Source organism: Amaranthus tricolor, chromosome 7 (genome assembly GCF_026212465.1).
Source record: "Amaranthus tricolor cultivar Red isolate AtriRed21 chromosome 7, ASM2621246v1, whole genome shotgun sequence".
NCBI classification, from domain to species: Eukaryota; Viridiplantae; Streptophyta; class Magnoliopsida; order Caryophyllales; family Amaranthaceae; genus Amaranthus; species Amaranthus tricolor.
The window spans coordinates 9,059,043-9,082,200 of NC_080053.1; the positions used below are offsets into that span (position 1 = coordinate 9,059,043).

The 23,158-nt window shown below is 49.2% G+C and overlaps 35 non-coding genes across 35 annotated transcripts; all 35 read left to right on the top strand.

Moving 5' to 3' along the window:
* The first annotated feature begins 4 nt into the window (after positions 1-4).
* LOC130819725 (5S ribosomal RNA) lies at positions 5-123 on the top strand. Its single transcript, XR_009044759.1, has one exon. It is a non-coding gene; the product is annotated as a 5S ribosomal RNA (ribosomal RNA).
* A 552-nt stretch (positions 124-675) lies between these two features.
* On the top strand, positions 676-794 carry LOC130819727 (5S ribosomal RNA). Its single transcript, XR_009044761.1, has one exon. It is a non-coding gene; the product is annotated as a 5S ribosomal RNA (ribosomal RNA).
* A 554-nt stretch (positions 795-1,348) lies between these two features.
* Positions 1,349-1,467, top strand: LOC130819728 (5S ribosomal RNA). The gene has a single exon (XR_009044762.1). It is a non-coding gene; the product is annotated as a 5S ribosomal RNA (ribosomal RNA).
* Positions 1,468-2,020: 553 nt separating this feature from the next.
* On the top strand, positions 2,021-2,139 carry LOC130819729 (5S ribosomal RNA). The gene has a single exon (XR_009044763.1). It is a non-coding gene; the product is annotated as a 5S ribosomal RNA (ribosomal RNA).
* A 551-nt stretch (positions 2,140-2,690) lies between these two features.
* On the top strand, positions 2,691-2,809 carry LOC130819730 (5S ribosomal RNA). The gene has a single exon (XR_009044764.1). It is a non-coding gene; the product is annotated as a 5S ribosomal RNA (ribosomal RNA).
* A 553-nt stretch (positions 2,810-3,362) lies between these two features.
* Positions 3,363-3,481, top strand: LOC130819544 (5S ribosomal RNA). Its single transcript, XR_009044581.1, has one exon. It is a non-coding gene; the product is annotated as a 5S ribosomal RNA (ribosomal RNA).
* A 554-nt stretch (positions 3,482-4,035) lies between these two features.
* Positions 4,036-4,154, top strand: LOC130819731 (5S ribosomal RNA). The gene has a single exon (XR_009044765.1). It is a non-coding gene; the product is annotated as a 5S ribosomal RNA (ribosomal RNA).
* Positions 4,155-4,704: 550 nt separating this feature from the next.
* Positions 4,705-4,823, top strand: LOC130819732 (5S ribosomal RNA). The gene has a single exon (XR_009044766.1). It is a non-coding gene; the product is annotated as a 5S ribosomal RNA (ribosomal RNA).
* Positions 4,824-5,378: 555 nt separating this feature from the next.
* Positions 5,379-5,497, top strand: LOC130819733 (5S ribosomal RNA). The gene has a single exon (XR_009044767.1). It is a non-coding gene; the product is annotated as a 5S ribosomal RNA (ribosomal RNA).
* A 552-nt stretch (positions 5,498-6,049) lies between these two features.
* LOC130819735 (5S ribosomal RNA) lies at positions 6,050-6,168 on the top strand. The gene has a single exon (XR_009044768.1). It is a non-coding gene; the product is annotated as a 5S ribosomal RNA (ribosomal RNA).
* A 554-nt stretch (positions 6,169-6,722) lies between these two features.
* LOC130819736 (5S ribosomal RNA) lies at positions 6,723-6,841 on the top strand. Its single transcript, XR_009044769.1, has one exon. It is a non-coding gene; the product is annotated as a 5S ribosomal RNA (ribosomal RNA).
* A 552-nt stretch (positions 6,842-7,393) lies between these two features.
* Positions 7,394-7,512, top strand: LOC130819737 (5S ribosomal RNA). Its single transcript, XR_009044770.1, has one exon. It is a non-coding gene; the product is annotated as a 5S ribosomal RNA (ribosomal RNA).
* A 552-nt stretch (positions 7,513-8,064) lies between these two features.
* LOC130819739 (5S ribosomal RNA) lies at positions 8,065-8,183 on the top strand. Its single transcript, XR_009044772.1, has one exon. It is a non-coding gene; the product is annotated as a 5S ribosomal RNA (ribosomal RNA).
* A 552-nt stretch (positions 8,184-8,735) lies between these two features.
* On the top strand, positions 8,736-8,854 carry LOC130819740 (5S ribosomal RNA). Its single transcript, XR_009044773.1, has one exon. It is a non-coding gene; the product is annotated as a 5S ribosomal RNA (ribosomal RNA).
* A 552-nt stretch (positions 8,855-9,406) lies between these two features.
* Positions 9,407-9,525, top strand: LOC130819741 (5S ribosomal RNA). Its single transcript, XR_009044774.1, has one exon. It is a non-coding gene; the product is annotated as a 5S ribosomal RNA (ribosomal RNA).
* A 552-nt stretch (positions 9,526-10,077) lies between these two features.
* On the top strand, positions 10,078-10,196 carry LOC130819742 (5S ribosomal RNA). Its single transcript, XR_009044775.1, has one exon. It is a non-coding gene; the product is annotated as a 5S ribosomal RNA (ribosomal RNA).
* A 551-nt stretch (positions 10,197-10,747) lies between these two features.
* Positions 10,748-10,866, top strand: LOC130819743 (5S ribosomal RNA). Its single transcript, XR_009044776.1, has one exon. It is a non-coding gene; the product is annotated as a 5S ribosomal RNA (ribosomal RNA).
* Positions 10,867-11,418: 552 nt separating this feature from the next.
* On the top strand, positions 11,419-11,537 carry LOC130819744 (5S ribosomal RNA). Its single transcript, XR_009044777.1, has one exon. It is a non-coding gene; the product is annotated as a 5S ribosomal RNA (ribosomal RNA).
* A 553-nt stretch (positions 11,538-12,090) lies between these two features.
* Positions 12,091-12,209, top strand: LOC130819745 (5S ribosomal RNA). Its single transcript, XR_009044778.1, has one exon. It is a non-coding gene; the product is annotated as a 5S ribosomal RNA (ribosomal RNA).
* A 551-nt stretch (positions 12,210-12,760) lies between these two features.
* Positions 12,761-12,879, top strand: LOC130819746 (5S ribosomal RNA). The gene has a single exon (XR_009044779.1). It is a non-coding gene; the product is annotated as a 5S ribosomal RNA (ribosomal RNA).
* A 552-nt stretch (positions 12,880-13,431) lies between these two features.
* LOC130819747 (5S ribosomal RNA) lies at positions 13,432-13,550 on the top strand. The gene has a single exon (XR_009044780.1). It is a non-coding gene; the product is annotated as a 5S ribosomal RNA (ribosomal RNA).
* Positions 13,551-14,102: 552 nt separating this feature from the next.
* On the top strand, positions 14,103-14,221 carry LOC130819748 (5S ribosomal RNA). Its single transcript, XR_009044781.1, has one exon. It is a non-coding gene; the product is annotated as a 5S ribosomal RNA (ribosomal RNA).
* Positions 14,222-14,773: 552 nt separating this feature from the next.
* On the top strand, positions 14,774-14,892 carry LOC130819750 (5S ribosomal RNA). Its single transcript, XR_009044783.1, has one exon. It is a non-coding gene; the product is annotated as a 5S ribosomal RNA (ribosomal RNA).
* Positions 14,893-15,444: 552 nt separating this feature from the next.
* Positions 15,445-15,563, top strand: LOC130819751 (5S ribosomal RNA). The gene has a single exon (XR_009044784.1). It is a non-coding gene; the product is annotated as a 5S ribosomal RNA (ribosomal RNA).
* Positions 15,564-16,115: 552 nt separating this feature from the next.
* LOC130819752 (5S ribosomal RNA) lies at positions 16,116-16,234 on the top strand. Its single transcript, XR_009044785.1, has one exon. It is a non-coding gene; the product is annotated as a 5S ribosomal RNA (ribosomal RNA).
* Positions 16,235-16,785: 551 nt separating this feature from the next.
* LOC130819753 (5S ribosomal RNA) lies at positions 16,786-16,904 on the top strand. The gene has a single exon (XR_009044786.1). It is a non-coding gene; the product is annotated as a 5S ribosomal RNA (ribosomal RNA).
* A 552-nt stretch (positions 16,905-17,456) lies between these two features.
* Positions 17,457-17,575, top strand: LOC130819754 (5S ribosomal RNA). The gene has a single exon (XR_009044787.1). It is a non-coding gene; the product is annotated as a 5S ribosomal RNA (ribosomal RNA).
* Positions 17,576-18,126: 551 nt separating this feature from the next.
* LOC130819755 (5S ribosomal RNA) lies at positions 18,127-18,245 on the top strand. Its single transcript, XR_009044788.1, has one exon. It is a non-coding gene; the product is annotated as a 5S ribosomal RNA (ribosomal RNA).
* Positions 18,246-18,797: 552 nt separating this feature from the next.
* LOC130819756 (5S ribosomal RNA) lies at positions 18,798-18,916 on the top strand. Its single transcript, XR_009044789.1, has one exon. It is a non-coding gene; the product is annotated as a 5S ribosomal RNA (ribosomal RNA).
* Positions 18,917-19,468: 552 nt separating this feature from the next.
* LOC130819757 (5S ribosomal RNA) lies at positions 19,469-19,587 on the top strand. The gene has a single exon (XR_009044790.1). It is a non-coding gene; the product is annotated as a 5S ribosomal RNA (ribosomal RNA).
* A 552-nt stretch (positions 19,588-20,139) lies between these two features.
* LOC130819758 (5S ribosomal RNA) lies at positions 20,140-20,258 on the top strand. Its single transcript, XR_009044791.1, has one exon. It is a non-coding gene; the product is annotated as a 5S ribosomal RNA (ribosomal RNA).
* Positions 20,259-20,810: 552 nt separating this feature from the next.
* LOC130819759 (5S ribosomal RNA) lies at positions 20,811-20,929 on the top strand. Its single transcript, XR_009044792.1, has one exon. It is a non-coding gene; the product is annotated as a 5S ribosomal RNA (ribosomal RNA).
* Positions 20,930-21,481: 552 nt separating this feature from the next.
* On the top strand, positions 21,482-21,600 carry LOC130819762 (5S ribosomal RNA). Its single transcript, XR_009044794.1, has one exon. It is a non-coding gene; the product is annotated as a 5S ribosomal RNA (ribosomal RNA).
* A 552-nt stretch (positions 21,601-22,152) lies between these two features.
* On the top strand, positions 22,153-22,271 carry LOC130819763 (5S ribosomal RNA). The gene has a single exon (XR_009044795.1). It is a non-coding gene; the product is annotated as a 5S ribosomal RNA (ribosomal RNA).
* Positions 22,272-22,823: 552 nt separating this feature from the next.
* Positions 22,824-22,942, top strand: LOC130819764 (5S ribosomal RNA). Its single transcript, XR_009044796.1, has one exon. It is a non-coding gene; the product is annotated as a 5S ribosomal RNA (ribosomal RNA).
* The last annotated feature ends 216 nt before the right edge of the window (positions 22,943-23,158 follow it).

A 23,158-nucleotide genomic window follows, 5' to 3' on the forward strand; every position in this document is an offset into this window, starting at 1 on the left:
GAACGGGTGCGATCATACCAGCACTAATGCACCGGATCCCATCAGAACTCCGCAGTTAAGCGTGCTTGGGCGAGAGTAGTACTAGGATGGGTGACCTCCTGGGAAGTCCTCGTGTTGCACCCCTTTTTCCCTCCTTTTTTTTTTTAATTTTTCTTATCTGTTTCCGCTGCACTTGAGCAGAAGGCATTTCAGTGGTTATCGTAGTATACTCCATGGAAGTAATTTTATTTATAAAAATATAACTCGCAACCGGGTCCCGACCTCGAATTTACGGGCACTCGAAAGATAGGACCCGTCGAGGCGGGTCGATGCGCATACGAACGAATTGTCCGAAAGAGGCGTGCGTCGGTGCGTTCGTGTAAGCGGAAATTGCACCGGGTCCCGTCGGAAGTCCCCGCGGAAGCGCGCCCGGCATGGATGGCCTCTTGATTTCCAAGTGTTGCGCGGATTTCTCAAATATTTTGTCGCTTTTTTGTTGCGAGTTCACCTGGCTTTTAAAGCCGGCGGACTCTTTTGTGAATCGGACAATACCGGGAGGGTGAAAAACGGTATTTGGGAAGGAGAAGGCTCGAAATAGGGGTCTCGGCTGCGAATTTACGAGCTTTGGAATGCTCTGGTTTTTTTTTTTTTTTGGGCGGCATTGCGCATGTAAACAAATTGCTACGGTGAATGAACGGGTGCGATCATACCAGCACTAATGCACCGGATCCCATCAGAACTCCGCAGTTAAGCGTGCTTGGGCGAGAGTAGTACTAGGATGGGTGACCTCCTGGGAAGTCCTCGTGTTGCACCCCTTTTTCCCTCCTTTTTTTTTTTAATTTTTCTTATCTGTTTCCGCTGCACTTGAGCAGAAGGCATTTCAGTGGTTATCGTAGTATACTCCATGGAAGTAATTTTATTTATAAAAATATAACTCGCAACCGGGTCCCGACCTCGAATTTACGGGCACTCGAAAGATAGGACCCGTCGAGGCGGGTCGATGCGCATACGAACGAATTGTCCGAAAGAGGCGTGCGTCGGTGCGTTCGTGTAAGCGGAAATTGCACCGGGTCCCGTCGGAAGTCCCCGCGGAAGCGCGCCCGGCATGGATGGCCTCTTGATTTCCTAGTGTTGCGCGGATTTCTTAAATATTTTGTCGCTTTTTTGTTGCGAGTTCACCTGGCTTTTAAAGCCGGCGGACTCTTTTGTGAATCGGACAATACCGGGAGGGTGAAAAACGGTATTCGGGAAGGAGAAGGCTCGAAATTGGGGTCTCGGCTGCGAATTTACGAGCTTTGGAATGCTCTGGTTTTTTTTTTTTTTTTTGGGCGGCATTGCGCATGTAAACAAATTGCTACGGTGAATGAACGGGTGCGATCATACCAGCACTAATGCACCGGATCCCATCAGAACTCCGCAGTTAAGCGTGCTTGGGCGAGAGTAGTACTAGGATGGGTGACCTCCTGGGAAGTCCTCGTGTTGCACCCCTTTTTCCCTCCTTTTTTTTTATATTTTCCTTATCTGTTTCCGCTGCACTTGAGCAGAAGGCATTTCAGTGGTTATCGTAGTATACTCCATGGAAGTAATTTTATTTATAAAAATATAACTCGCAACCGGGTCCCGACCTCGAATTTACGGGCACTCGAAAGATAGGACCCGTCGAGGCGGGTCGATGCGCATACGAACGAATTGTCCGAAAGAGGCGTGCGTCGGTGCGTTCGTGTAAGCGGAAATTGCACCGGGTCCCGTCGGAAGTCCCCGCGGAAGCGCGCCCGGCATGGATGGCCTCTTGATTTCCAAGTGTTGCGCGGATTTCTTAAATATTTTGTCGCTTTTTTGTTGCGAGTTCACCTGGCTTTTAAAGCCGGCGGACTCTTTTGTGAATCGGACAATACCGGGAGGGTGAAAAACGGTATTTGGGAAGGAGAAGGCTCGAAATTGGACTCTCGGCTGCGAATTTACGAGCTTTGGAATGCTCTGGTTTTTTTTTTTTTTTTTGGGCGGCATTGCGCATGTAAACAAATTGCTACGGTGAATGAACGGGTGCGATCATACCAGCACTAATGCACCGGATCCCATCAGAACTCCGCAGTTAAGCGTGCTTGGGCGAGAGTAGTACTAGGATGGGTGACCTCCTGGGAAGTCCTCGTGTTGCACCCCTTTTTCCGTCCTTTTTTTTTAATTTTCCTTATCTGTTTCCGCTGCACTTGAGCAGAAGGCATTTCAGTGGTTATCGTAGTATACTCCATGGAAGTAATTTTATTTATAAAAATATAACTCGCAACCGGGTCCCGACCTCGAATTTACGGGCACTCGAAAGATAGGACCCGTCGAGGCGGGTCGATGCGCATACGAACGAATTGTCCGAAAGAGGCGTGCGTCGGTGCGTTCGTGTAAGCGGAAATTGCACCGGGTCCCGTCGGAAGTCCCCGCGGAAGCGCGCCCGGCATGGATGGCCTCTTGATTTCCAAGTGTTGCGCGGATTTCTCAAATATTTTGTCGCTTTTTTGTTGCGAGTTCACCTGGCTTTTAAAGCCGGCGGACTCTTTTGTGAATCGGACAATACCGGGAGGGTGAAAAACGGTATTTGGGAAGGAGAAGGCTCGAAATAGGGGTCTCGGCTGCGAATTTACGAGCTTTGGAATGCTCTGGTTTTTTTTTTTTTTTTGGGCGGCATTGCGCATGTAAACAAATTGCTACGGTGAATGAACGGGTGCGATCATACCAGCACTAATGCACCGGATCCCATCAGAACTCCGCAGTTAAGCGTGCTTGGGCGAGAGTAGTACTAGGATGGGTGACCTCCTGGGAAGTCCTCGTGTTGCACCCCTTTTTCCCTCCTTTTTTTTTTTAATTTTTCTTATCTGTTTCCGCTGCACTTGAGCAGAAGGCATTTCAGTGGTTATCGTAGTATACTCCATGGAAGTAATTTTATTTATAAAAATATAACTCGCAACCGGGTCCCGACCTCGAATTTACGGGCACTCGAAAGATAGGACCCGTCGAGGCGGGTCGATGCGCATACGAACGAATTGTCCGAAAGAGGCGTGCGTCGGTGCGTTCGTGTAAGCGGAAATTGCACCGGGTCCCGTCGGAAGTCCCCGCGGAAGCGCGCCCGGCATGGATGGCCTCTTGATTTCCAAGTGTTGCGCGGATTTCTCAAATATTTTGTCGCTTTTTTGTTGCGAGTTCACCTGGCTTTTAAAGCCGGCGGACTCTTTTGTGAATCGGACAATACCGGGAGGGTGAAAAACGGTATTGGGGAAGGAGAAGGCTCGAAATAGGGGTCTCGGCTGCGAATTTACGAGCTTTGGAATGCTCTGGTTTTTTTTTTTTTTTTGGGCGGCATTGCGCATGTAAACAAATTGCTACGGTGAATGAACGGGTGCGATCATACCAGCACTAATGCACCGGATCCCATCAGAACTCCGCAGTTAAGCGTGCTTGGGCGAGAGTAGTACTAGGATGGGTGACCTCCTGGGAAGTCCTCGTGTTACACCCCTTTTTCCCTCCTTTTTTTTTTTAATTTTTCTTATCTGTTTCCGCTGCACTTGAGCAGAAGGCATTTCAGTGGTTATCGTAGTATACTCCATGGAAGTAATTTTATTTATAAAAATATAACTCGCAACCGGGTCCCGACCTCGAATTTACGGGCACTCGAAAGATAGGACCCGTCGAGGCGGGTCGATGCGCATACGAACGAATTGTCCGAAAGAGGCGTGCGTCGGTGCGTTCGTGTAAGCGGAAATTGCACCGGGTCCCGTCGGAAGTCCCCGCGGAAGCGCGCCCGGCATGGATGGCCTCTTGATTTCCTAGTGTTGCGCGGATTTCTTAAATATTTTGTCGCTTTTTTGTTGCGAGTTCACCTGGCTTTTAAAGCCGGCGGACTCTTTTGTGAATCGGACAATACCGGGAGGGTGAAAAACGGTATTCGGGAAGGAGAAGGCTCGAAATTGGGGTCTCGGCTGCGAATTTACGAGCTTTGGAATGCTCTGGTTTTTTTTTTTTTTTTTGGGCGGCATTGCGCATGTAAACAAATTGCTACGGTGAATGAACGGGTGCGATCATACCAGCACTAATGCACCGGATCCCATCAGAACTCCGCAGTTAAGCGTGCTTGGGCGAGAGTAGTACTAGGATGGGTGACCTCCTGGGAAGTCCTCGTGTTGCACCCCTTTTTCCGTCCTTTTTTTTTAATTTTCCTTATCTGTTTCCGCTGCACTTGAGCAGAAGGCATTTCAGTGGTTATCGTAGTATACTCCATGGAAGTAATTTTATTTATAAAAATATAACTCGCAACCGGGTCCCGACCTCGAATTTACGGGCACTCGAAAGATAGGACCCGTCGAGGCGGGTCGATGCGCATACGAACGAATTGTCCGAAAGAGGCGTGCGTCGGTGCGTTCGTGTAAGCGGAAATTGCACCGGGTCCCGTCGGAAGTCCCCGCGGAAGCGCGCCCGGCATGGATGGCCTCTTGATTTCCAAGTGTTGCGCGGATTTCTCAAATATTTTGTCGCTTTTTTGTTGCGAGTTCACCTGGCTTTTAAAGCCGGCGGACTCTTTTGTGAATCGGACAATACCGGGAGGGTGAAAAACGGTATTTGGGAAGGAGAAGGCTCGAAATAGGGGTCTCGGCTGCGAATTTACGAGCTTTGGAATGCTCTGGTTTTTTTTTTTTTTTGGGCGGCATTGCGCATGTAAACAAATTGCTACGGTGAATGAACGGGTGCGATCATACCAGCACTAATGCACCGGATCCCATCAGAACTCCGCAGTTAAGCGTGCTTGGGCGAGAGTAGTACTAGGATGGGTGACCTCCTGGGAAGTCCTCGTGTTGCACCCCTTTTTCCCTCCTTTTTTTTTTTAATTTTTCTTATCTGTTTCCGCTGCACTTGAGCAGAAGGCATTTCAGTGGTTATCGTAGTATACTCCATGGAAGTAATTTTATTTATAAAAATATAACTCGCAACCGGGTCCCGACCTCGAATTTACGGGCACTCGAAAGATAGGACCCGTCGAGGCGGGTCGATGCGCATACGAACGAATTGTCCGAAAGAGGCGTGCGTCGGTGCGTTCGTGTAAGCGGAAATTGCACCGGGTCCCGTCGGAAGTCCCCGCGGAAGCGCGCCCGGCATGGATGGCCTCTTGATTTCCTAGTGTTGCGCGGATTTCTTAAATATTTTGTCGCTTTTTTGTTGCGAGTTCACCTGGCTTTTAAAGCCGGCGGACTCTTTTGTGAATCGGACAATACCGGGAGGGTGAAAAACGGTATTCGGGAAGGAGAAGGCTCGAAATTGGGGTCTCGGCTGCGAATTTACGAGCTTTGGAATGCTCTGGTTTTTTTTTTTTTTTTTTGGGCGGCATTGCGCATGTAAACAAATTGCTACGGTGAATGAACGGGTGCGATCATACCAGCACTAATGCACCGGATCCCATCAGAACTCCGCAGTTAAGCGTGCTTGGGCGAGAGTAGTACTAGGATGGGTGACCTCCTGGGAAGTCCTCGTGTTGCACCCCTTTTTCCCTCCTTTTTTTTTATATTTTCCTTATCTGTTTCCGCTGCACTTGAGCAGAAGGCATTTCAGTGGTTATCGTAGTATACTCCATGGAAGTAATTTTATTTATAAAAATATAACTCGCAACCGGGTCCCGACCTCGAATTTACGGGCACTCGAAAGATAGGACCCGTCGAGGCGGGTCGATGCGCATACGAACGAATTGTCCGAAAGAGGCGTGCGTCGGTGCGTTCGTGTAAGCGGAAATTGCACCGGGTCCCGTCGGAAGTCCCCGCGGAAGCGCGCCCGGCATGGATGGCCTCTTGATTTCCAAGTGTTGCGCGGATTTCTCAAATATTTTGTCGCTTTTTTGTTGCGAGTTCACCTGGCTTTTAAAGCCGGCGGACTCTTTTGTGAATCGGACAATACCGGGAGGGTGAAAAACGGTATTTGGGAAGGAGAAGGCTCGAAATAGGGGTCTCGGCTGCGAATTTACGAGCTTTGGAATGCTCTGGTTTTTTTTTTTTTTTTGGGCGGCATTGCGCATGTAAACAAATTGCTACGGTGAATGAACGGGTGCGATCATACCAGCACTAATGCACCGGATCCCATCAGAACTCCGCAGTTAAGCGTGCTTGGGCGAGAGTAGTACTAGGATGGGTGACCTCCTGGGAAGTCCTCGTGTTGCACCCCTTTTTCCCTCCTTTTTTTTTTTAATTTTTCTTATCTGTTTCCGCTGCACTTGAGCAGAAGGCATTTCAGTGGTTATCGTAGTATACTCCATGGAAGTAATTTTATTTATAAAAATATAACTCGCAACCGGGTCCCGACCTCGAATTTACGGGCACTCGAAAGATAGGACCCGTCGAGGCGGGTCGATGCGCATACGAACGAATTGTCCGAAAGAGGCGTGCGTCGGTGCGTTCGTGTAAGCGGAAATTGCACCGGGTCCCGTCGGAAGTCCCCGCGGAAGCGCGCCCGGCATGGATGGCCTCTTGATTTCCTAGTGTTGCGCGGATTTCTTAAATATTTTGTCGCTTTTTTGTTGCGAGTTCACCTGGCTTTTAAAGCCGGCGGACTCTTTTGTGAATCGGACAATACCGGGAGGGTGAAAAACGGTATTCGGGAAGGAGAAGGCTCGAAATTGGGGTCTCGGCTGCGAATTTACGAGCTTTGGAATGCTCTGGTTTTTTTTTTTTTTTTTGGGCGGCATTGCGCATGTAAACAAATTGCTACGGTGAATGAACGGGTGCGATCATACCAGCACTAATGCACCGGATCCCATCAGAACTCCGCAGTTAAGCGTGCTTGGGCGAGAGTAGTACTAGGATGGGTGACCTCCTGGGAAGTCCTCGTGTTGCACCCCTTTTTCCCTCCTTTTTTTTTATATTTTCCTTATCTGTTTCCGCTGCACTTGAGCAGAAGGCATTTCAGTGGTTATCGTAGTATACTCCATGGAAGTAATTTTATTTATAAAAATATAACTCGCAACCGGGTCCCGACCTCGAATTTACGGGCACTCGAAAGATAGGACCCGTCGAGGCGGGTCGATGCGCATACGAACGAATTGTCCGAAAGAGGCGTGCGTCGGTGCGTTCGTGTAAGCGGAAATTGCACCGGGTCCCGTCGGAAGTCCCCGCGGAAGCGCGCCCGGCATGGATGGCCTCTTGATTTCCAAGTGTTGCGCGGATTTCTTAAATATTTTGTCGCTTTTTTGTTGCGAGTTCACCTGGCTTTTAAAGCCGGCGGACTCTTTTGTGAATCGGACAATACCGGGAGGGTGAAAAACGGTATTTGGGAAGGAGAAGGCTCGAAATTGGACTCTCGGCTGCGAATTTACGAGCTTTGGAATGCTCTGGTTTTTTTTTTTTTTTTGGGCGGCATTGCGCATGTAAACAAATTGCTACGGTGAATGAACGGGTGCGATCATACCAGCACTAATGCACCGGATCCCATCAGAACTCCGCAGTTAAGCGTGCTTGGGCGAGAGTAGTACTAGGATGGGTGACCTCCTGGGAAGTCCTCGTGTTGCACCCCTTTTTCCGTCCTTTTTTTTTAATTTTCCTTATCTGTTTCCGCTGCACTTGAGCAGAAGGCATTTCAGTGGTTATCGTAGTATACTCCATGGAAGTAATTTTATTTATAAAAATATAACTCGCAACCGGGTCCCGACCTCGAATTTACGGGCACTCGAAAGATAGGACCCGTCGAGGCGGGTCGATGCGCATACGAACGAATTGTCCGAAAGAGGCGTGCGTCGGTGCGTTCGTGTAAGCGGAAATTGCACCGGGTCCCGTCGGAAGTCCCCGCGGAAGCGCGCCCGGCATGGATGGCCTCTTGATTTCCTAGTGTTGCGCGGATTTCTTAAATATTTTGTCGCTTTTTTGTTGCGAGTTCACCTGGCTTTTAAAGCCGGCGGACTCTTTTGTGAATCGGACAATACCGGGAGGGTGAAAAACGGTATTTGGGAAGGAGAAGGCTCGAAATTGGGGTCTCGGCTGCGAATTTACGAGCTTTGGAATGCTCTGGTTTTTTTTTTTTTTTTTGGGCGGCATTGCGCATGTAAACAAATTGCTACGGTGAATGAACGGGTGCGATCATACCAGCACTAATGCACCGGATCCCATCAGAACTCCGCAGTTAAGCGTGCTTGGGCGAGAGTAGTACTAGGATGGGTGACCTCCTGGGAAGTCCTCGTGTTGCACCCCTTTTTCCGTCCTTTTTTTTTAATTTTCCTTATCTGTTTCCGCTGCACTTGAGCAGAAGGCATTTCAGTGGTTATCGTAGTATACTCCATGGAAGTAATTTTATTTATAAAAATATAACTCGCAACCGGGTCCCGACCTCGAATTTACGGGCACTCGAAAGATAGGACCCGTCGAGGCGGGTCGATGCGCATACGAATGAATTGTCCGAAAGTGGCGTGCGTCGGTGCGTTCGTGTAAGCGGAAATTGCACCGGGTCCCGTCGGAAGTCCCCGCGGAAGCGCGCCCGGCATGGATGGCCTCTTGATTTCCTAGTGTTGCGCGGATTTCTTAAATATTTTGTCGCTTTTTTGTTGCGAGTTCACCTGGCTTTTAAAGCCGGCGGACTCTTTTGTGAATCGGACAATACCGGGAGGGTGAAAAACGGTATTCGGGAAGGAGAAGGCTCGAAATTGGGGTCTCGGCTGCGAATTTACGAGCTTTGGAATGCTCTGGTTTTTTTTTTTTTTTTTGGGCGGCATTGCGCATGTAAACAAATTGCTACGGTGAATGAACGGGTGCGATCATACCAGCACTAATGCACCGGATCCCATCAGAACTCCGCAGTTAAGCGTGCTTGGGCGAGAGTAGTACTAGGATGGGTGACCTCCTGGGAAGTCCTCGTGTTGCACCCCTTTTTCCGTCCTTTTTTTTAAATTTTCCTTATCTGTTTCCGCTGCACTTGAGCAGAAGGCATTTCAGTGGTTATCGTAGTATACTCCATGGAAGTAATTTTATTTATAAAAATATAACTCGCAACCGGGTCCCGACCTCGAATTTACGGGCACTCGAAAGATAGGACCCGTCGAGGCGGGTCGATGCGCATACGAACGAATTGTCCGAAAGAGGCGTGCGTCGGTGCGTTCGTGTAAGCGGAAATTGCACCGGGTCCCGTCGGAAGTCCCCGCGGAAGCGCGCCCGGCATGGATGGCCTCTTGATTTCCTAGTGTTGCGCGGATTTCTTAAATATTTTGTCGCTTTTTTGTTGCGAGTTCACCTGGCTTTTAAAGCCGGCGGACTCTTTTGTGAATCGGACAATACCGGGAGGGTGAAAAACGGTATTCGGGAAGGAGAAGGCTCGAAATTGGGGTCTCGGCTGCGAATTTACGAGCTTTGGAATGCTCTGGTTTTTTTTTTTTTTTTTGGGCGGCATTGCGCATGTAAACAAATTGCTACGGTGAATGAACGGGTGCGATCATACCAGCACTAATGCACCGGATCCCATCAGAACTCCGCAGTTAAGCGTGCTTGGGCGAGAGTAGTACTAGGATGGGTGACCTCCTGGGAAGTCCTCGTGTTGCACCCCTTTTTCCGTCCTTTTTTTTTAATTTTCCTTATCTGTTTCCGCTGCACTTGAGCAGAAGGCATTTCAGTGGTTATCGTAGTATACTCCATGGAAGTAATTTTATTTATAAAAATATAACTCGCAACCGGGTCCCGACCTCGAATTTACGGGCACTCGAAAGATAGGACCCGTCGAGGCGGGTCGATGCGCATACGAACGAATTGTCCGAAAGAGGCGTGCGTCGGTGCGTTCGTGTAAGCGGAAATTGCACCGGGTCCCGTCGGAAGTCCCCGCGGAAGCGCGCCCGGCATGGATGGCCTCTTGATTTCCTAGTGTTGCGCGGATTTCTTAAATATTTTGTCGCTTTTTTGTTGCGAGTTCACCTGGCTTTTAAAGCCGGCGGACTCTTTTGTGAATCGGACAATACCGGGAGGGTGAAAAACGGTATTTGGGAAGGAGAAGGCTCGAAATTGGGGTCTCGGCTGCGAATTTACGAGCTTTGGAATGCTCTGGTTTTTTTTTTTTTTTTTGGGCGGCATTGCGCATGTAAACAAATTGCTACGGTGAATGAACGGGTGCGATCATACCAGCACTAATGCACCGGATCCCATCAGAACTCCGCAGTTAAGCGTGCTTGGGCGAGAGTAGTACTAGGATGGGTGACCTCCTGGGAAGTCCTCGTGTTGCACCCCTTTTTCCGTCCTTTTTTTTTAATTTTCCTTATCTGTTTCCGCTGCACTTGAGCAGAAGGCATTTCAGTGGTTATCGTAGTATACTCCATGGAAGTAATTTTATTTATAAAAATATAACTCGCAACCGGGTCCCGACCTCGAATTTACGGGCACTCGAAAGATAGGACCCGTCGAGGCGGGTCGATGCGCATACGAACGAATTGTCCGAAAGAGGCGTGCGTCGGTGCGTTCGTGTAAGCGGAAATTGCACCGGGTCCCGTCGGAAGTCCCCGCGGAAGCGCGCCCGGCATGGATGGCCTCTTGATTTCCTAGTGTTGCGCGGATTTCTTAAATATTTTGTCGCTTTTTTGTTGCGAGTTCACCTGGCTTTTAAAGCCGGCGGACTCTTTTGTGAATCGGACAATACCGGGAGGGTGAAAAACGGTATTTGGGAAGGAGAAGGCTCGAAATTGGGGTCTCGGCTGCGAATTTACGAGCTTTGGAATGCTCTGGTTTTTTTTTTTTTTTTGGGCGGCATTGCGCATGTAAACAAATTGCTACGGTGAATGAACGGGTGCGATCATACCAGCACTAATGCACCGGATCCCATCAGAACTCCGCAGTTAAGCGTGCTTGGGCGAGAGTAGTACTAGGATGGGTGACCTCCTGGGAAGTCCTCGTGTTGCACCCCTTTTTCCGTCCTTTTTTTTTAATTTTCCTTATCTGTTTCCGCTGCACTTGAGCAGAAGGCATTTCAGTGGTTATCGTAGTATACTCCATGGAAGTAATTTTATTTATAAAAATATAACTCGCAACCGGGTCCCGACCTCGAATTTACGGGCACTCGAAAGATAGGACCCGTCGAGGCGGGTCGATGCGCATACGAACGAATTGTCCGAAAGAGGCGTGCGTCGGTGCGTTCGTGTAAGCGGAAATTGCACCGGGTCCCGTCGGAAGTCCCCGCGGAAGCGCGCCCGGCATGGATGGCCTCTTGATTTCCTAGTGTTGCGCGGATTTCTTAAATATTTTGTCGCTTTTTTGTTGCGAGTTCACCTGGCTTTTAAAGCCGGCGGACTCTTTTGTGAATCGGACAATACCGGGAGGGTGAAAAACGGTATTCGGGAAGGAGAAGGCTCGAAATTGGGGTCTCGGCTGCGAATTTACGAGCTTTGGAATGCTCTGGTTTTTTTTTTTTTTTTTGGGCGGCATTGCGCATGTAAACAAATTGCTACGGTGAATGAACGGGTGCGATCATACCAGCACTAATGCACCGGATCCCATCAGAACTCCGCAGTTAAGCGTGCTTGGGCGAGAGTAGTACTAGGATGGGTGACCTCCTGGGAAGTCCTCGTGTTGCACCCCTTTTTCCGTCCTTTTTTTTTAATTTTCCTTATCTGTTTCCGCTGCACTTGAGCAGAAGGCATTTCAGTGGTTATCGTAGTATACTCCATGGAAGTAATTTTATTTATAAAAATATAACTCGCAACCGGGTCCCGACCTCGAATTTACGGGCACTCGAAAGATAGGACCCGTCGAGGCGGGTCGATGCGCATACGAACGAATTGTCCGAAAGAGGCGTGCGTCGGTGCGTTCGTGTAAGCGGAAATTGCACCGGGTCCCGTCGGAAGTCCCCGCGGAAGCGCGCCCGGCATGGATGGCCTCTTGATTTCCTAGTGTTGCGCGGATTTCTTAAATATTTTGTCGCTTTTTTGTTGCGAGTTCACCTGGCTTTTAAAGCCGGCGGACTCTTTTGTGAATCGGACAATACCGGGAGGGTGAAAAACGGTATTTGGGAAGGAGAAGGCTCGAAATTGGGGTCTCGGCTGCGAATTTACGAGCTTTGGAATGCTCTGGTTTTTTTTTTTTTTTTTTGGGCGGCATTGCGCATGTAAACAAATTGCTACGGTGAATGAACGGGTGCGATCATACCAGCACTAATGCACCGGATCCCATCAGAACTCCGCAGTTAAGCGTGCTTGGGCGAGAGTAGTACTAGGATGGGTGACCTCCTGGGAAGTCCTCGTGTTGCACCCCTTTTTCCGTCCTTTTTTTTTAATTTTCCTTATCTGTTTCCGCTGCACTTGAGCAGAAGGCATTTCAGTGGTTATCGTAGTATACTCCATGGAAGTAATTTTATTTATAAAAATATAACTCGCAACCGGGTCCCGACCTCGAATTTACGGGCACTCGAAAGATAGGACCCGTCGAGGCGGGTCGATGCGCATACGAACGAATTGTCCGAAAGAGGCGTGCGTCGGTGCGTTCGTGTAAGCGGAAATTGCACCGGGTCCCGTCGGAAGTCCCCGCGGAAGCGCGCCCGGCATGGATGGCCTCTTGATTTCCTAGTGTTGCGCGGATTTCTTAAATATTTTGTCGCTTTTTTGTTGCGAGTTCACCTGGCTTTTAAAGCCGGCGGACTCTTTTGTGAATCGGACAATACCGGGAGGGTGAAAAACGGTATTTGGGAAGGAGAAGGCTCGAAATTGGGGTCTCGGCTGCGAATTTACGAGCTTTGGAATGCTCTGGTTTTTTTTTTTTTTTTGGGCGGCATTGCGCATGTAAACAAATTGCTACGGTGAATGAACGGGTGCGATCATACCAGCACTAATGCACCGGATCCCATCAGAACTCCGCAGTTAAGCGTGCTTGGGCGAGAGTAGTACTAGGATGGGTGACCTCCTGGGAAGTCCTCGTGTTGCACCCCTTTTTCCGTCCTTTTTTTTTAATTTTCCTTATCTGTTTCCGCTGCACTTGAGCAGAAGGCATTTCAGTGGTTATCGTAGTATACTCCATGGAAGTAATTTTATTTATAAAAATATAACTCGCAACCGGGTCCCGACCTCGAATTTACGGGCACTCGAAAGATAGGACCCGTCGAGGCGGGTCGATGCGCATACGAACGAATTGTCCGAAAGAGGCGTGCGTCGGTGCGTTCGTGTAAGCGGAAATTGCACCGGGTCCCGTCGGAAGTCCCCGCGGAAGCGCGCCCGGCATGGATGGCCTCTTGATTTCCTAGTGTTGCGCGGATTTCTTAAATATTTTGTCGCTTTTTTGTTGCGAGTTCACCTGGCTTTTAAAGCCGGCGGACTCTTTTGTGAATCGGACAATACCGGGAGGGTGAAAAACGGTATTCGGGAAGGAGAAGGCTCGAAATTGGGGTCTCGGCTGCGAATTTACGAGCTTTGGAATGCTCTGGTTTTTTTTTTTTTTTTTGGGCGGCATTGCGCATGTAAACAAATTGCTACGGTGAATGAACGGGTGCGATCATACCAGCACTAATGCACCGGATCCCATCAGAACTCCGCAGTTAAGCGTGCTTGGGCGAGAGTAGTACTAGGATGGGTGACCTCCTGGGAAGTCCTCGTGTTGCACCCCTTTTTCCGTCCTTTTTTTTTAATTTTCCTTATCTGTTTCCGCTGCACTTGAGCAGAAGGCATTTCAGTGGTTATCGTAGTATACTCCATGGAAGTAATTTTATTTATAAAAATATAACTCGCAACCGGGTCCCGACCTCGAATTTACGGGCACTCGAAAGATAGGACCCGTCGAGGCGGGTCGATGCGCATACGAACGAATTGTCCGAAAGAGGCGTGCGTCGGTGCGTTCGTGTAAGCGGAAATTGCACCGGGTCCCGTCGGAAGTCCCCGCGGAAGCGCGCCCGGCATGGATGGCCTCTTGATTTCCTAGTGTTGCGCGGATTTCTTAAATATTTTGTCGCTTTTTTGTTGCGAGTTCACCTGGCTTTTAAAGCCGGCGGACTCTTTTGTGAATCGGACAATACCGGGAGGGTGAAAAACGGTATTTGGGAAGGAGAAGGCTCGAAATTGGGGTCTCGGCTGCGAATTTACGAGCTTTGGAATGCTCTGGTTTTTTTTTTTTTTTTTGGGCGGCATTGCGCATGTAAACAAATTGCTACGGTGAATGAACGGGTGCGATCATACCAGCACTAATGCACCGGATCCCATCAGAACTCCGCAGTTAAGCGTGCTTGGGCGAGAGTAGTACTAGGATGGGTGACCTCCTGGGAAGTCCTCGTGTTGCACCCCTTTTTCCGTCCTTTTTTTTTAATTTTCCTTATCTGTTTCCGCTGCACTTGAGCAGAAGGCATTTCAGTGGTTATCGTAGTATACTCCATGGAAGTAATTTTATTTATAAAAATATAACTCGCAACCGGGTCCCGACCTCGAATTTACGGGCACTCGAAAGATAGGACCCGTCGAGGCGGGTCGATGCGCATACGAATGAATTGTCCGAAAGTGGCGTGCGTCGGTGCGTTCGTGTAAGCGGAAATTGCACCGGGTCCCGTCGGAAGTCCCCGCGGAAGCGCGCCCGGCATGGATGGCCTCTTGATTTCCTAGTGTTGCGCGGATTTCTTAAATATTTTGTCGCTTTTTTGTTGCGAGTTCACCTGGCTTTTAAAGCCGGCGGACTCTTTTGTGAATCGGACAATACCGGGAGGGTGAAAAACGGTATTCGGGAAGGAGAAGGCTCGAAATTGGGGTCTCGGCTGCGAATTTACGAGCTTTGGAATGCTCTGGTTTTTTTTTTTTTTTTTGGGCGGCATTGCGCATGTAAACAAATTGCTACGGTGAATGAACGGGTGCGATCATACCAGCACTAATGCACCGGATCCCATCAGAACTCCGCAGTTAAGCGTGCTTGGGCGAGAGTAGTACTAGGATGGGTGACCTCCTGGGAAGTCCTCGTGTTGCACCCCTTTTTCCGTCCTTTTTTTTAAATTTTCCTTATCTGTTTCCGCTGCACTTGAGCAGAAGGCATTTCAGTGGTTATCGTAGTATACTCCATGGAAGTAATTTTATTTATAAAAATATAACTCGCAACCGGGTCCCGACCTCGAATTTACGGGCACTCGAAAGATAGGACCCGTCGAGGCGGGTCGATGCGCATACGAACGAATTGTCCGAAAGAGGCGTGCGTCGGTGCGTTCGTGTAAGCGGAAATTGCACCGGGTCCCGTCGGAAGTCCCCGCGGAAGCGCGCCCGGCATGGATGGCCTCTTGATTTCCTAGTGTTGCGCGGATTTCTTAAATATTTTGTCGCTTTTTTGTTGCGAGTTCACCTGGCTTTTAAAGCCGGCGGACTCTTTTGTGAATCGGACAATACCGGGAGGGTGAAAAACGGTATTCGGGAAGGAGAAGGCTCGAAATTGGGGTCTCGGCTGCGAATTTACGAGCTTTGGAATGCTCTGGTTTTTTTTTTTTTTTTTGGGCGGCATTGCGCATGTAAACAAATTGCTACGGTGAATGAACGGGTGCGATCATACCAGCACTAATGCACCGGATCCCATCAGAACTCCGCAGTTAAGCGTGCTTGGGCGAGAGTAGTACTAGGATGGGTGACCTCCTGGGAAGTCCTCGTGTTGCACCCCTTTTTCCGTCCTTTTTTTTTAATTTTCCTTATCTGTTTCCGCTGCACTTGAGCAGAAGGCATTTCAGTGGTTATCGTAGTATACTCCATGGAAGTAATTTTATTTATAAAAATATAACTCGCAACCGGGTCCCGACCTCGAATTTACGGGCACTCGAAAGATAGGACCCGTCGAGGCGGGTCGATGCGCATACGAACGAATTGTCCGAAAGAGGCGTGCGTCGGTGCGTTCGTGTAAGCGGAAATTGCACCGGGTCCCGTCGGAAGTCCCCGCGGAAGCGCGCCCGGCATGGATGGCCTCTTGATTTCCTAGTGTTGCGCGGATTTCTTAAATATTTTGTCGCTTTTTTGTTGCGAGTTCACCTGGCTTTTAAAGCCGGCGGACTCTTTTGTGAATCGGACAATACCGGGAGGGTGAAAAACGGTATTTGGGAAGGAGAAGGCTCGAAATTGGGGTCTCGGCTGCGAATTTACGAGCTTTGGAATGCTCTGGTTTTTTTTTTTTTTTTTGGGCGGCATTGCGCATGTAAACAAATTGCTACGGTGAATGAACGGGTGCGATCATACCAGCACTAATGCACCGGATCCCATCAGAACTCCGCAGTTAAGCGTGCTTGGGCGAGAGTAGTACTAGGATGGGTGACCTCCTGGGAAGTCCTCGTGTTGCACCCCTTTTTCCGTCCTTTTTTTTTAATTTTCCTTATCTGTTTCCGCTGCACTTGAGCAGAAGGCATTTCAGTGGTTATCGTAGTATACTCCATGGAAGTAATTTTATTTATAAAAATATAACTCGCAACCGGGTCCCGACCTCGAATTTACGGGCACTCGAAAGATAGGACCCGTCGAGGCGGGTCGATGCGCATACGAACGAATTGTCCGAAAGAGGCGTGCGTCGGTGCGTTCGTGTAAGCGGAAATTGCACCGGGTCCCGTCGGAAGTCCCCGCGGAAGCGCGCCCGGCATGGATGGCCTCTTGATTTCCTAGTGTTGCGCGGATTTCTTAAATATTTTGTCGCTTTTTTGTTGCGAGTTCACCTGGCTTTTAAAGCCGGCGGACTCTTTTGTGAATCGGACAATACCGGGAGGGTGAAAAACGGTATTTGGGAAGGAGAAGGCTCGAAATTGGGGTCTCGGCTGCGAATTTACGAGCTTTGGAATGCTCTGGTTTTTTTTTTTTTTTTGGGCGGCATTGCGCATGTAAACAAATTGCTACGGTGAATGAACGGGTGCGATCATACCAGCACTAATGCACCGGATCCCATCAGAACTCCGCAGTTAAGCGTGCTTGGGCGAGAGTAGTACTAGGATGGGTGACCTCCTGGGAAGTCCTCGTGTTGCACCCCTTTTTCCGTCCTTTTTTTTTAATTTTCCTTATCTGTTTCCGCTGCACTTGAGCAGAAGGCATTTCAGTGGTTATCGTAGTATACTCCATGGAAGTAATTTTATTTATAAAAATATAACTCGCAACCGGGTCCCGACCTCGAATTTACGGGCACTCGAAAGATAGGACCCGTCGAGGCGGGTCGATGCGCATACGAACGAATTGTCCGAAAGAGGCGTGCGTCGGTGCGTTCGTGTAAGCGGAAATTGCACCGGGTCCCGTCGGAAGTCCCCGCGGAAGCGCGCCCGGCATGGATGGCCTCTTGATTTCCTAGTGTTGCGCGGATTTCTTAAATATTTTGTCGCTTTTTTGTTGCGAGTTCACCTGGCTTTTAAAGCCGGCGGACTCTTTTGTGAATCGGACAATACCGGGAGGGTGAAAAACGGTATTCGGGAAGGAGAAGGCTCGAAATTGGGGTCTCGGCTGCGAATTTACGAGCTTTGGAATGCTCTGGTTTTTTTTTTTTTTTTTGGGCGGCATTGCGCATGTAAACAAATTGCTACGGTGAATGAACGGGTGCGATCATACCAGCACTAATGCACCGGATCCCATCAGAACTCCGCAGTTAAGCGTGCTTGGGCGAGAGTAGTACTAGGATGGGTGACCTCCTGGGAAGTCCTCGTGTTGCACCCCTTTTTCCGTCCTTTTTTTTTAATTTTCCTTATCTGTTTCCGCTGCACTTGAGCAGAAGGCATTTCAGTGGTTATCGTAGTATACTCCATGGAAGTAATTTTATTTATAAAAATATAACTCGCAACCGGGTCCCGACCTCGAATTTACGGGCACTCGAAAGATAGGACCCGTCGAGGCGGGTCGATGCGCATACGAACGAATTGTCCGAAAGAGGCGTGCGTCGGTGCGTTCGTGTAAGCGGAAATTGCACCGGGTCCCGTCGGAAGTCCCCGCGGAAGCGCGCCCGGCATGGATGGCCTCTTGATTTCCTAGTGTTGCGCGGATTTCTTAAATATTTTGTCGCTTTTTTGTTGCGAGTTCACCTGGCTTTTAAAGCCGGCGGACTCTTTTGTGAATCGGACAATACCGGGAGGGTGAAAAACGGTATTTGGGAAGGAGAAGGCTCGAAATTGGGGTCTCGGCTGCGAATTTACGAGCTTTGGAATGCTCTGGTTTTTTTTTTTTTTTTGGGCGGCATTGCGCATGTAAACAAATTGCTACGGTGAATGAACGGGTGCGATCATACCAGCACTAATGCACCGGATCCCATCAGAACTCCGCAGTTAAGCGTGCTTGGGCGAGAGTAGTACTAGGATGGGTGACCTCCTGGGAAGTCCTCGTGTTGCACCCCTTTTTCCGTCCTTTTTTTTTAATTTTCCTTATCTGTTTCCGCTGCACTTGAGCAGAAGGCATTTCAGTGGTTATCGTAGTATACTCCATGGAAGTAATTTTATTTATAAAAATATAACTCGCAACCGGGTCCCGACCTCGAATTTACGGGCACTCGAAAGATAGGACCCGTCGAGGCGGGTCGATGCGCATACGAACGAATTGTCCGAAAGAGGCGTGCGTCGGTGCGTTCGTGTAAGCGGAAATTGCACCGGGTCCCGTCGGAAGTCCCCGCGGAAGCGCGCCCGGCATGGATGGCCTCTTGATTTCCTAGTGTTGCGCGGATTTCTTAAATATTTTGTCGCTTTTTTGTTGCGAGTTCACCTGGCTTTTAAAGCCGGCGGACTCTTTTGTGAATCGGACAATACCGGGAGGGTGAAAAACGGTATTCGGGAAGGAGAAGGCTCGAAATTGGGGTCTCGGCTGCGAATTTACGAGCTTTGGAATGCTCTGGTTTTTTTTTTTTTTTTTGGGCGGCATTGCGCATGTAAACAAATTGCTACGGTGAATGAACGGGTGCGATCATACCAGCACTAATGCACCGGATCCCATCAGAACTCCGCAGTTAAGCGTGCTTGGGCGAGAGTAGTACTAGGATGGGTGACCTCCTGGGAAGTCCTCGTGTTGCACCCCTTTTTCCGTCCTTTTTTTTTAATTTTCCTTATCTGTTTCCGCTGCACTTGAGCAGAAGGCATTTCAGTGGTTATCGTAGTATACTCCATGGAAGTAATTTTATTTATAAAAATATAACTCGCAACCGGGTCCCGACCTCGAATTTACGGGCACTCGAAAGATAGGACCCGTCGAGGCGGGTCGATGCGCATACGAACGAATTGTCCGAAAGAGGCGTGCGTCGGTGCGTTCGTGTAAGCGGAAATTGCACCGGGTCCCGTCGGAAGTCCCCGCGGAAGCGCGCCCGGCATGGATGGCCTCTTGATTTCCTAGTGTTGCGCGGATTTCTTAAATATTTTGTCGCTTTTTTGTTGCGAGTTCACCTGGCTTTTAAAGCCGGCGGACTCTTTTGTGAATCGGACAATACCGGGAGGGTGAAAAACGGTATTTGGGAAGGAGAAGGCTCGAAATTGGGGTCTCGGCTGCGAATTTACGAGCTTTGGAATGCTCTGGTTTTTTTTTTTTTTTTTGGGCGGCATTGCGCATGTAAACAAATTGCTACGGTGAATGAACGGGTGCGATCATACCAGCACTAATGCACCGGATCCCATCAGAACTCCGCAGTTAAGCGTGCTTGGGCGAGAGTAGTACTAGGATGGGTGACCTCCTGGGAAGTCCTCGTGTTGCACCCCTTTTTCCGTCCTTTTTTTTTAATTTTCCTTATTTGTTTCCGCTGCACTTGAGCAGAAGGCATTTCAGTGGTTATCGTAGTATACTCCATGGAAGTAATTTTATTTATAAAAATATAACTCGCAACCGGGTCCCGACCTCGAATTTACGGGCACTCGAAAGATAGGACCCGTCGAGGCGGGTCGATGCGCATACGAACGAATTGTCCGAAAGAGGCGTGCGTCGGTGCGTTCGTGTAAGCGGAAATTGCACCGGGTCCCGTCGGAAGTCCCCGCGGAAGCGCGCCCGGCATGGATGGCCTCTTGATTTCCTAGTGTTGCGCGGATTTCTTAAATATTTTGTCGCTTTTTTGTTGCGAGTTCACCTGGCTTTTAAAGCCGGCGGACGCTTTTGTGAATCGGACAATACCGGGAGGGTGAAAAACGGTATTTGGGAAGGAGAAGGCTCGAAATTGGGGTCTCGGCTGCGAATTTACGAGCTTTGGAATGCTCTGGTTTTTTTTTTTTTTTTTGGGCGGCATTGCGCATGTAAACAAATTGCTACGGTGAATGAACGGGTGCGATCATACCAGCACTAATGCACCGGATCCCATCAGAACTCCGCAGTTAAGCGTGCTTGGGCGAGAGTAGTACTAGGATGGGTGACCTCCTGGGAAGTCCTCGTGTTGCACCCCTTTTTCCGTCCTTTTTTTTTAATTTTCCTTATCTGTTTCCGCTGCACTTGAGCAGAAGGCATTTCAGTGGTTATCGTAGTATACTCCATGGAAGTAATTTTATTTATAAAAATATAACTCGCAACCGGGTCCCGACCTCGAATTTACGGGCACTCGAAAGATAGGACCCGTCGAGGCGGGTCGATGCGCATACGAACGAATTGTCCGAAAGAGGCGTGCGTCGGTGCGTTCGTGTAAGCGGAAATTGCACCGGGTCCCGTCGGAAGTCCCCGCGGAAGCGCGCCCGGCATGGATGGCCTCTTGATTTCCTAGTGTTGCGCGGATTTCTTAAATATTTTGTCGCTTTTTTGTTGCGAGTTCACCTGGCTTTTAAAGCCGGCGGACTCTTTTGTGAATCGGACAATACCGGGAGGGTGAAAAACGGTATTTGGGAAGGAGAAGGCTCGAAATTGGGGTCTCGGCTGCGAATTTACGAGCTTTGGAATGCTCTGGTTTTTTTTTTTTTTTTTGGGCGGCATTGCGCATGTAAACAAATTGCTACGGTGAATGAACGGGTGCGATCATACCAGCACTAATGCACCGGATCCCATCAGAACTCCGCAGTTAAGCGTGCTTGGGCGAGAGTAGTACTAGGATGGGTGACCTCCTGGGAAGTCCTCGTGTTGCACCCCTTTTTCCGTCCTTTTTTTTTAATTTTCCTTATCTGTTTCCGCTGCACTTGAGCAGAAGGCATTTCAGTGGTTATCGTAGTATACTCCATGGAAGTAATTTTATTTATAAAAATATAACTCGCAACCGGGTCCCGACCTCGAATTTACGGGCACTCGAAAGATAGGACCCGTCGAGGCGGGTCGATGCGCATACGAACGAATTGTCCGAAAGAGGCGTGCGTCGGTGCGTTCGTGTAAGCGGAAATTGCACCGGGTCCCGTCGGAAGTCCCCGCGGAAGCGCGCCCGGCATGGATGGCCTCTTGATTTCCTAGTGTTGCGCGGATTTCTTAAATATTTTGTCGCTTTTTTGTTGCGAGTTCACCTGGCTTTTAAAGCCGGCGGACTCTTTTGTGAATCGGACAATACCGGGAGGGTGAAAAACGGTATTTGGGAAGGAGAAGGCTCGAAATTGGGGTCTCGGCTGCGAATTTACGAGCTTTGGAATGCTCTGGTTTTTTTTTTTTTTTTTGGGCGGCATTGCGCATGTAAACAAATTGCTACGGTGAATGAACGGGTGCGATCATACCAGCACTAATGCACCGGATCCCATCAGAACTCCGCAGTTAAGCGTGCTTGGGCGAGAGTAGTACTAGGATGGGTGACCTCCTGGGAAGTCCTCGTGTTGCACCCCTTTTTCCGTCCTTTTTTTTTAATTTTCCTTATCTGTTTCCGCTGCACTTGAGCAGAAGGCATTTCAGTGGTTATCGTAGTATACTCCATGGAAGTAATTTTATTTATAAAAATATAACTCGCAACCGGGTCCCGACCTCGAATTTACGGGCACTCGAAAGATAGGACCCGTCGAGGCGGGTCGATGCGCATACGAACGAATTGTCCGAAAGAGGCGTGCGTCGGTGCGTTCGTGTAAGCGGAAATTGCACCGGGTCCCGTCGGAAGTCCCCGCGGAAGCGCGCCCGGCATGGATGGCCTCTTGATTTCCTAGTGTTGCGCGGATTTCTTAAATATTTTGTCGCTTTTTTGTTGCGAGTTCACCTGGCTTTTAAAGCCGGCGGACTCTTTTGTGAATCGGACAATACCGGGAGGGTGAAAAACGGTATTTGGGAAGGAGAAGGCTCGAAATTGGGGTCTCGGCTGCGAATTTACGAGCTTTGGAATGCTCTGGTTTTTTTTTTTTTTTTTGGGCGGCATTGCGCATGTAAACAAATTGCTACGGTGAATGAACGGGTGCGATCATACCAGCACTAATGCACCGGATCCCATCAGAACTCCGCAGTTAAGCGTGCTTGGGCGAGAGTAGTACTAGGATGGGTGACCTCCTGGGAAGTCCTCGTGTTGCACCCCTTTTTCCGTCCTTTTTTTTTAATTTTCCTTATCTGTTTCCGCTGCACTTGAGCAGAAGGCATTTCAGTGGTTATCGTAGTATACTCCATGGAAGTAATTTTATTTATAAAAATATAACTCGCAACCGGGTCCCGACCTCGAATTTACGGGCACTCGAAAGATAGGACCCGTCGAGGCGGGTCGATGCGCATACGAACGAATTGTCCGAAAGAGGCGTGCGTCGGTGCGTTCGTGTAAGCGGAAATTGCACCGGGTCCCGTCGGAAGTCCCCGCGGAAGCGCGCCCGGCATGGATGGCCTCTTGATTTCCTAGTGTTGCGCGGATTTCTTAAATATTTTGTCGCTTTTTTGTTGCGAGTTCACCTGGCTTTTAAAGCCGGCGGACTCTTTTGTGAATCGGACAATACCGGGAGGGTGAAAAACGGTATTTGGGAAGGAGAAGGCTCGAAATTGGGGTCTCGGCTGCGAATTTACGAGCTTTGGAATGCTCTGGTTTTTTTTTTTTTTTTTGGGCGGCATTGCGCATGTAAACAAATTGCTACGGTGAATGAACGGGTGCGATCATACCAGCACTAATGCACCGGATCCCATCAGAACTCCGCAGTTAAGCGTGCTTGGGCGAGAGTAGTACTAGGATGGGTGACCTCCTGGGAAGTCCTCGTGTTGCACCCCTTTTTCCGTCCTTTTTTTTTAATTTTCCTTATCTGTTTCCGCTGCACTTGAGCAGAAGGCATTTCAGTGGTTATCGTAGTATACTCCATGGAAGTAATTTTATTTATAAAAATATAACTCGCAACCGGGTCCCGACCTCGAATTTACGGGCACTCGAAAGATAGGACCCGTCGAGGCGGGTCGATGCGCATACGAACGAATTGTCCGAAAGAGGCG